This window comes from Mizuhopecten yessoensis, unplaced genomic scaffold (genome assembly GCF_002113885.1).
Source record: "Mizuhopecten yessoensis strain PY_sf001 unplaced genomic scaffold, ASM211388v2 scaffold1255, whole genome shotgun sequence".
Taxonomy (NCBI): domain Eukaryota; kingdom Metazoa; phylum Mollusca; class Bivalvia; order Pectinida; family Pectinidae; genus Mizuhopecten; species Mizuhopecten yessoensis.
In genome coordinates this window covers 548,915-559,434 of record NW_018403955.1, presented here as the reverse complement: position 1 = coordinate 559,434, position 10,520 = coordinate 548,915, and positions in this window count along the sequence as shown.

Below are 10,520 nucleotides of genomic sequence, written 5' to 3'. Positions count from 1 at the left end.
GTTGAGATCCCCACCCCAAAACTATATATACAAATGCTTGGCATAAAGAGACGAATGCAGTCATGATATCAGAATAGACCCTGGGGTCTGACCGAACCCCTAGGGACCTAGTTTCTTAGTCACAGCTTGGAACCAGCTGATAGCCCCACCCTAAAACTGTATATACAATTGCTGAGTATAAAAATATGATTGCACATATGCTTCCAGGATGGCCTTAGGGACTGCCCCACACTTGGAGACTTAACCCCTGGGTCATCACTTCGAAATGGTTAAGATCCCTACCCCAAAACTATATATACAATTGTTGGGCATAAAGAGACGAATGCAGTCATGATATTAGAATTGACCCCAGGGTCTGCCCCACCTTTGCAGACTTAACCCCTGGGTCAAAACTTTGAAACAGTTGAGATCCCCACCCCAAAACTATATATACAAATGCTGGGCAAAAAGACACAAATGCAGTCACGATATTATAATTGATCCTGGGGTCTGGCCACAACCCTAGGGACCTAGTTTCTGAGTCAAAGCTTGGAAACAGTTGAGATCCCCGACCCATAACCATACATAAAATTGCTGGGCATGACAAAATCTAATACAGTTATGCTACAAGGTTTGGCCTTGGGGTCTGGCATATTCCCTTGATCTCATTTTGAGAATATTTTGCCATGATTGCTAAGGTATCCAGGTGAGCGATACAGGCCCTCTGGGCCTCTTGTTTTAATACACGATAATATGGTGTTCCATAGGTATTGTTTCATTTCCTGTTACTGGATTTTTGTCCGGCAATCTTCTCCTACATTTTTCAACGTATCTCTTTGAAACTTGGTATACATTATAATCATGTCGATGATATGAAGTTGTGTCTCCCTTAAAAGAATTTTGACTCAACAATTTTTGCAGAAGTTACTGCTCTCTGTTTATTTCAGTATTTGATTTTTGTCTGGCAATCTTCTCCTACATTTTTCAACGGATCTCTTTGAAACTTGGTATACATTATAATCATGATATGAAGTTGTGTGTCCCTTAAAAGAATTTTTGAAAAAGTTATTGCCGTTTGTTCTTTTCAGTATTTTATTTTTTGTCCGGAGATTTTCTCCTACATTTTTTATAGCATGTCAGCTTACCAATCTTAGAATGATACAGATGTTGTTTCAATGTAAGAAAGTGTATAACACTATATGGCATTCGACGGGGCGTACATTATTCCGCCCCGCGGTACTCTTGTTAGTTCAAGCTGTCGTTAAGCAGGAAGCTCTGGCTATCCACAAACCTTTATAATGACACTACACGCGAGATCACCGACAGAAGGAGTGGTCTCCATTCAATGTGTTTAAACTGCTCTGTAATAAGGTTCTTAGTTTAGTTATGTTAACTGCTCTGTAATAAGGTTCTTAGTTTAGTTATGTTAACTGCTCTGTAATAAGGTTCTTAGTTTAGTTATGTTAACTGCTCTGTAATAAGGTTCTTAGTTTAGTTATGTTAACTGCTCTGTAATAAGGTTCTTAGTTTAGTTATGTTAACTGCTCTGTAATAAGGTTCTTAGTTTAGTTATGTTAACTGCTCTGTAATAAGGTTCTTAGTTTAGTTATGTTAACTGCTCTGTAATAAGGTTCTTAGTTTAGTTATGTTACATTCTCCGTCCGTAATAGCGTCCGTCACACTGAAAGTTTCTCTCAACGGAGAGATGGTGTTGGGAATATCACCAAATCTGTTGTATTTGTCATGACATAAAATAGCTAGCTTGTCACATTTACATAAGGTAAATCATCTGGTCAGAATACTAAACATATCACCCTTACTATGGTTTACTATTTCACATGGGTGGGAATTGTTTGGCTGGAGAATAATGAACGAAGGCCAATTCTGCTTGAAATTCCCTTCAAATACAGATTTATATATCCGCACGGATTTTCTAGCTCACTACATAATACCAACTTGTGCATGTTTTCCACCTGTGTGTTCATAAGCTTCTCTTGCATTTGTTAGAGGAAGTTCGACAGAGTAAAATAAACATTTGCTATATAGCCTAAAGGAAATGCTAAGAAACAGTTACAACCATACTTTACATGAATCCTATAAGCGGGCTCCATGTATAATGGATACAAATATATAACATTATGTTTTATCACCTATAGCGAAATAATAGTAACAATCTGATTATACCACGGAATTAGATTAGATTGTTATCTAAGTCCGTGATTATAACGTGATAGTAGGGAATGATTTTAATCAGATTGTATTTATTAATGTAATAATAATGAAATGACGTCACAGATTATTACGTCGCGATGGGGATTATTGATTTAAACATTTTATTGCAAATAGATATTTACAAAAGAATATGACACCAGTTTTCACAATTTATCACAGTCTTTTTCTTCAAATACATGAATATAAACAATAACTTGGTAAGATTATTTACGCAATATATATAAATTATGTTTTTATATGGAAATAGAAAATAGAGAGGAAGAAAAGACGGAGAGAGAAACGAAGTAAAGGATGGTAACAAAGGTAGCGTCGGAGAGAGAGAGAGAGAGAGAGAGAGAGAGAGAGAGAGAGAGAGAGAGAGAGAGAGAGAGAGAGAGAGAGATATCATTGCTGAATATAGGAGCAAGTCTCAAGTTAAATCATCACGAAAAGGTTGTAGCTCTCTTATCAATAGATTACGATGATGTGTGTATAGAGGACAGACACAGAGGACGTGATAGGAGTCTTCACATGGATTAATTTACATCTAGTATGTTAATAATATCCAGAAGGTATAATATGAATTTCGGACAAAAGAGAGTCTGCTCGATTTTCTAAAATGGGAATAGGTTTGTTTTGGTCTACTTCGGAATGACTGGATATTGAAGAAAAATAGTTATTAAGTTCACGTTTATGCTTATTTTCGTTCGTGAATTCGTTAGCATAGTCATCAAAAAGTGGTGATATATCAGTAGTTTTGCTTCCTTTCAGTACAAGCCTAACAATTTCCAGTATGTTTTTGGGTTAGATTTACTTTTGACTATAATAGAGTCGACATTTTCGTAGATAAGTTCTTTTGCTCGTTTTATCATATGATTTGTTTTATTTCTTGATTGCTTATATATCGTCCTATTAGAATCATTATTATTATTTATAAGTATCTTTTTAATCGATCTCTATCGATCTCTATTACGTATTTGTCTTCTGACAATGTTATTGGTCCAGGGTTTGTCATGTTGTCTAATCTGTACATATTTAGATGGTATGCATATATCTACAGCGTTAAGTATAGTGGTTGTCAGAAAATCACACATGTCATTAACGTCATTAAACGTATTAGATTGGTTTTACCATGAGATATTTGTGATAAAGCGTTTAACCTTTTCAATGTCTGTTTTTCATATAGCCATACCTTTCGTTTGAAAACTTTTGGGGTTTGTTTCGGTACTTCAATTATTGTAAAAACAGCATTGTGGTCACTTATATTTTCATCTATATTAATTACCTTACTGAAAAAAGTGTTGATTGTGTTACTGACAATTACTGGATCTAATAACGTTGCTGAGTGGTCCGTTATTCTGGTAAGTTCGGTTATAATACTTGACATCTGGTACAAAGTGAGTAAGTTGAATAATTCGTCTCTCGAGGATTTTAAAAAGTCAACATTTAGATGGCCCATCAAAATAACATTATAAAAGTTTTAAATTATAAATTTTAAAAGTGATCTTAACTTTGATAAGTTACAAGACCATCTGATTGATGATGCTTCCTGTGTAAGTGGTGTCTAATACATTTTTTCTTTCAATGTCCTCTGTATTCTAATATTAGGCATCATATTACCCCTATTTATAATCTAGTAGGATATTTAAATCTGCACTGTTTAGTATATGGTATTAGTAATGCATCGAACCAATTAAATAAAACTATTCTTATACATGTTGACTCTTATATTAAATCATCAAAACGTTTCGTTACTTATACGTGCTAGATAAATTCCAAATGAATATTCATGTATTGTTATCATTATTATTATTACTCAGGCAAGTTTTGTCCCTTAAATAATGAGTATTAGACATAAGGTGGTGTGGGTGTGCATGTGTGTGAGAGGAAAACGAATTAACACATTTTATGTATTTAAGCATTGTACATAGCTACCCTAAATAGAAGAAGACTGATATAGGCAAAGCCTGTTGTCTTATTCTTTTGTCAATACTGTTCTAATATCTTTTTTAATGTTTACTTATATGTTTGTATTATAAATGTATTGTCAATAAAATACATTTGAAATTGAAAAAATAAATAACATTATCTGTAATATCGAATGCCCGGTCGAGGGAATGTTTTAGTCTCTGCCATATACCGTCAGAATAGTTTAGATTATGTGGTCTGTATAGATTACCTATTATATGTGTAATATTATTTAAATAACTTGTACCCATATTACTTCGTCATTAGCAAATTCTAACTCAGGTTTTCTTTTAACTATGAGGGATGGAGAATAGTATAACAATACACCCCCTCCGAACATATTCTTATCTTTTCGAAACGGTTTGTCTTCATTAGTAATAGATGGATCCAAATGAGTTTCGGTTATACAAAGAATGTCGACATCGTCGGTTAATGCTTCAATATAGCTTATTTTGTTTCGTATACTTCTAACGTTTAGATGCATCAGATTCAGTGAATGGGTTGCCATCATAGTAGGACGCCGGGCTTGTGACCGAAGGGTTGCGGGTTCGAGTCACAGCACGGTAGTACAGTGGTAGGACGCCGGGCTTGTGACCGAAGGGTTGCGGGTTCGCGCTACGGCATGGCAATGTATTGTATCCTTGAGCAGGATACTTTACTCCGCTTGTTCCAGTCTACACAGCTGTAAATGAGTACGTGGTTGGGCTCTGCTAGATATGTTGAATGCTAGCTGTTAGCGCCGAAATGGCAGCTCCGACTGTATGCTCCCCAGGGAGTTGAGAAATGTACTGGCTAGTTGCAAAGGCCCTATAACCACGGATGATAATTTGTGAACCGCTTTGAGACGACCTACGAACTAGATTGTGATAAAGCGGTATATAAGAACCTCCAATTATTATTATTATTATTATTATTATTATTATTAATAGAGTTTGGAGCAGGGAGATATCCATTCCAACCCTGGTCCAAACTCTAGTAATATGACAACCATTCTTAAGAAGAAGATGGATTATCATAGGAAAGAATATGATACAAGATTGTTGTGAAAACAAATATGTAGTAAATAACCAACATTTGGCATTGATTTCAAACATATTTAGAAAATCAGCAGGGTATGTTTTGAAAGTGTATGTTATTAATTTACAGTGAAAACAGCCTATGGCAGCCCTCCACGCACCAACATCATTACTTATTAAGGAGTGTAAAGATTTTGGGGGCGCGGGAAGGGCAAAAGCCATGCTGGAAAGACACCCAGTACAGCATTTCGCTCGGTCAAATTATATAGACCACGGTAACCGTTTGTTGCCGTTATCTTAAATGCTAAACGTTAAGGAAGGACAAGTACCAATCTGGGTATGACTCGGCCTGCTGGGAGAAATTAATATGGCAGTGACGAGTCTGAGTTGACCTGATGTTTTTTTTCAGCACAAACAACATATTTGGATAAAAAATATCGAGTAGATATAGCCTGAAATAATGCAATCGTTTTCAATTGTGAAAAACCCCAACAAGTTATTTCTAATAATGTGTAATTTTAGTTTTCCTCAAATCTTGTACTTGACACATAGGAAACAAATCTCAGTGAAACTTCGTTCAATCAGCTGTTTTAAATTATGTGATATAATGATTCGTTTGACTGACAGGGGTGCACTACTCAGCCGGTGAGTTATGGTTCAATTAAAACAACACCTTACGTCTCAACACTAAACAAACGTGTATTCGTGTGGCTTATATATTGCCGTATATATACAGGTGTTTAAAATGACGTTCAATCACCTTTGTATTATCTATACTTCCCTCAGCTCCTATATTAAGTATATAGCGTTGTTTTTTCTCTATTATAGAGGCCGATTTACCTGAATACAGCGTATTAAGTGAATTAATTTCTGAATTAAGTGTTTGATCTGTGCCCTTGTTTGACCTGTGTGCCCTTGTTTGACCTGTGCCCTTGTTTGACCTGTGTGCCCTTGTTTGACCTGTGCCCTTGTTTCGAAGCTCTGTACTGGGCATACAGGTAAGTTAATCATTATGTTCTATAGTTGAAGAACAGATTTGTTTAAAAAGTCGTGCAGGTAAGAATACGATATCCGTTACATAACCCGTGAAGTAGGAATTCATGGTAAATATTTACGTTCGAGTCAGTATGACTATTTAAACAATCTGTTCGATTCAGATTAACATTTTCTCAAAATTTTAGCTATAGTTGATTAATTGAAAATATTCTCTAATTGATATTGTGTTTTGAGTGGCGTCAGTGATACGATATTGTGTTTTGAGTGACGTCAGTGATTCAATATTGTGTTTTGAGTGACGTTAGTGATACGATACTGTGTTTTGAGGGACGTCAGTGATACAATATTGAGTTTTGAGTGACGTCAGTGATTCAATATTGTGTTTTGAGTGTCGTCAGTGATACAATATTGAGTTTTGAGTGACGTCAGTGATACAATATTGTGTTCTGAGTGACGTCAGTGATACAATATTGAGTTTTGAGTGACGTCAGTGAAACGAAACTGTGTTTTGAGTGACGTCAGGGATACGATATTGAGTTTTGAGGGACGTCAGTGATACAATATTGTGTTTTGAGGGACGTCAGTGATACGATAATGTGTTTTGAGTGACGTCAGTTATATAATATTGTGTTTTGAGTGACGTCCGTGATACAATATTGTGTTTTGAGTAACGTCAGTGATACGATACTGTGTTTTGAGGGACGTCAGTGATACGATAATGTGTTTTGAGTGACGTCAGCGATACGAAACTGTGTTTTGAGTGACGTCAGTTATATAATATTGTGTTTTGAGAGACGTCAGTGATACGATATTGTGTTTTGAGTGACGTCAGTGATACGATAATGACGGAACAGCACTACAGCGTAGTCGCTTCAACAAGTGAACTATTCCATTGTCAAATGTAAAATTAGCGTCATAATGATGAGGTCACTGACATTCATATTTTTATGAATGCAATCTAAAAAAAAATCGCTCACTTACGCTCACTGGAATATGTCATAGCAAAATCGAGGGAGTATGATCCTTTGATGTTCCCCTGGATATCCACCTGTGAAATTATCGAAAACCTTTTGGAGACGAAACGAATGCCTGTAAATGCCGGAGCTCTGTACGATGGTATAACAAACCAAGACCTCTTATATGTCTTATATACCTTGAACAACGTCGTAAAATGACCTCCACCATTTTACTATATAAAATCATAAACGGCCTTGTGGCATGTGATGGCAACCTCCAAATTATCCAACGAACCCGACAACACAAATTCCAGATTCTACACAGCTCCACAATTTATCATGCAAATTCATTCTTTCCTAGAGCAATTCGTACCTAGAACAGCCTCCCAACCTTCATCGCCGACAGTGCAAACCTGAAGGCAAATCTCCTATCTCACAAATTCTAAGCGTACATGTTGTTTTTATCGTATAGTTCTAAAAAATAAAACAAAAATAAAAATATTAACCGATCCTTCTGACGCCTCTAAATAATGTTCAGTATATTGAACGTATCATGTGGAAGTTGAAGATGTCTATCAATTTGAGACATCTTATTATAATGGGACAGAAAGGTGAAATTATCCTACCAAGCTGTAATTCTGAAAAAGACTTAGCAAGCAAGTTTAGTGATTACTCTCTGAATAAAATTGGCTCAATCAGGAAAAATATTGCCGAAGTGAACACCTCTGCTGACATTGACATCTCTGTCACGACTGCTGACATTGCATTTGATGGGGAACCATTGGCAAAGCTCTCACCAACAACCCAGGACGAGTTGCGCAACGTTATCATAGCCTCGCAATCGAAGTCCTGTGAGCTTGGTCCACTGCCTACAGACCTATCAAAGCAATGTCTTGAAGCACTGCTTCCTTTGATTACCTCAATCATGAACCAATCATTGGCTGAGTCAAAGGTTCCATTATGTTTCAAAAAGGCACATGTCAGACCATTGTTAAAGAAGCCTGGAATGGACAAGGAGGAGTTGAAAAACTACCGCCTAGTTTCAAATCTGCCTTTTCTGTCTAAGATCTTGGAGAAGGTTGTGTCCCGGCGTTTAGAGGTTCATCTCCATGCAAACAGTCTCCATGACAACATGCAATCGGCCTACCGCATGGGACACTCTACTGAGACGGCCCTCCTACGTGTACATAATGATATAGCTTCTGCATTGGATAACAAGTGCAGAGCGGTGCTTGTCAAGCTGGACTTGTCAGCGGCATTTGACCTCATCGACCATGGCATACTTTATAAACGTCTGGAATACTCTTATGGAGTGACTGATACCGCACTATGCTGGATACAGTCTTACCTGAGTGAACGGCGACAGTGTGTTGCCATCGGATCTTCCACCTCACATGACAAAGTACTAGATGTCGGGGTTCTTCAAGGGTCGGTGTTAGGACCACGAAAATAGTGTATGTACTCCAAACCGCCATAGCCGTCGCTATCATTGCTATGCCGATGACACACAAATTTGGGCCTGTTTCCAGTAATGTTAATTCTCCATAGGAGCCTGCCCCCGTATAATTTCTTATCTAGCTCAACTACTGTTTTTTTCTTTTCCGAAGAATAATTTTACACCTTTCCGACACCCAGATTTCATAATTTCAGTGAAAATGTATTTTTATAAAGTTGTCAATTTCAGCATCAAAGACATAAGTTCGTAAATAAAAGAAGGTTATCTCGAAATTGTAATTCGCAACATAGTATAAATTTCTTTTGATAAATATTTCCAAAACATCGTGTTTATTCATAAAACAAAAAAAAAAATATTCTCGGATGAAAATGCACTTGCAGAGACACAATTATGAAGAAAAATGCCATAAAATTGCAATTTTCTCCCGTTATATAGTTTTGGATGCAAATTTCCATCAGAAAATCGGATAGAGCTTTACTTGTTTCATATGTGTACCAAAAATCAGCTAATTCCATGTGGTGGAACGTTCTCATATCGCCGCCTGAATGTGGTTGTAAATTGAAAGAAAAGGGGAAATGAGTAACAACCTTGTCTGAAACCCTATTATATAGCTTATTATATACAAACTTTTATATTGAATATCAGAGCGGATATTTTCATGACAGTTTTATGATGTGTAACGACTAAATAAACAGTATCGATATAAAGATTTACACTGAGGACACCCTGATACATGAATACTGTTCTATCTCAAGTTGTCCTCTTCTGAATTTTCTGATCGTGTGGCCTTGTACATTTATCCGTATCTTCTTGTCTTTGTCTATACGTTTACGGAATCATTGACTCGACGCTAGCTATTCTTGTCTCACTTTCCTTGTTTTATTGTCCCATCTCCAAAGCGTTGTGGCTCTGTCAGGGTTGGGACCCTGACTTGTCTCACTTTCTTTGTGCCTGCCGACCACGCCACATCGAATAGATAGATTATCCATATGAAATACTTTATTTTGTTCTAAGTAATCAATCAATTCTGCGCTTCTTGGAGGTATTGAATGTGATTTATTATATTGTCTTGTTATTTTGTGTAATTAGTTGTTCGTTATTTATCACACATTTTCGCATAATTGTACCAAACTACTAAGTATTAGCTGTTTACAGCAATCATCGGTGGCTTGCTATTTTGTTACTTTATCGACGCTTCATAAACCAATCGTTATTGTTTCAAGATGGAGGGTAAATGTGTTGGAGAAGGGTGTCAAGTATACTTCAAGAAACGTAGTGGCAATAAGAACAGAAGTGCACGCAATGTAAATAGTCCACAATATAAATGGCTCCTAGATACGCTGGTGCAACAAGGATTGATGTCAGCAAAGGAACAAGCACTTATTTGCCAGAAGTGCTACATGAAGTATCTTCGGAACAAAAATCAGCCTGAACCTGAACCCGAGCAGAACCAGGAAATAGAGGAAGAAGACGACTCCCCGTCCCATATCCTGCCGTTGCTGACCCTTCATGATCTTTTGAATGGATCATCTTCACACAAAAAATGCTGTCTCTGTCTTGTTACCTTTGCAAGAAATGGAACAAAATCATCAGTCTTACCAAAACGTGCAAGACATCACCTGATCTATTCACACAAACTGTGGTGTCCCACCTCATCCCGCGTCTGCTCCATTCACCTTATTGGTAACGACTTAGATCCGTCTACAGAGGTTGTCCTTGATGGTAGAGGTTCCTTGGAATCTCAGTTACCATCAAAATCGTCCGAAATCATTAATGACCTCCTAGAGGTGTCGCACGTCCTTTCACAGAACCAGTCTGCGTTTACAATAAGCTTTTCTTCTCTTGATGACTCGGCATGCATGGCCTGGACAGGTTGGTCCAAAGATCAGTTCCTCGAAATCCACTCGCACTGTTCCCCATATCTTTCATCTGGTATAT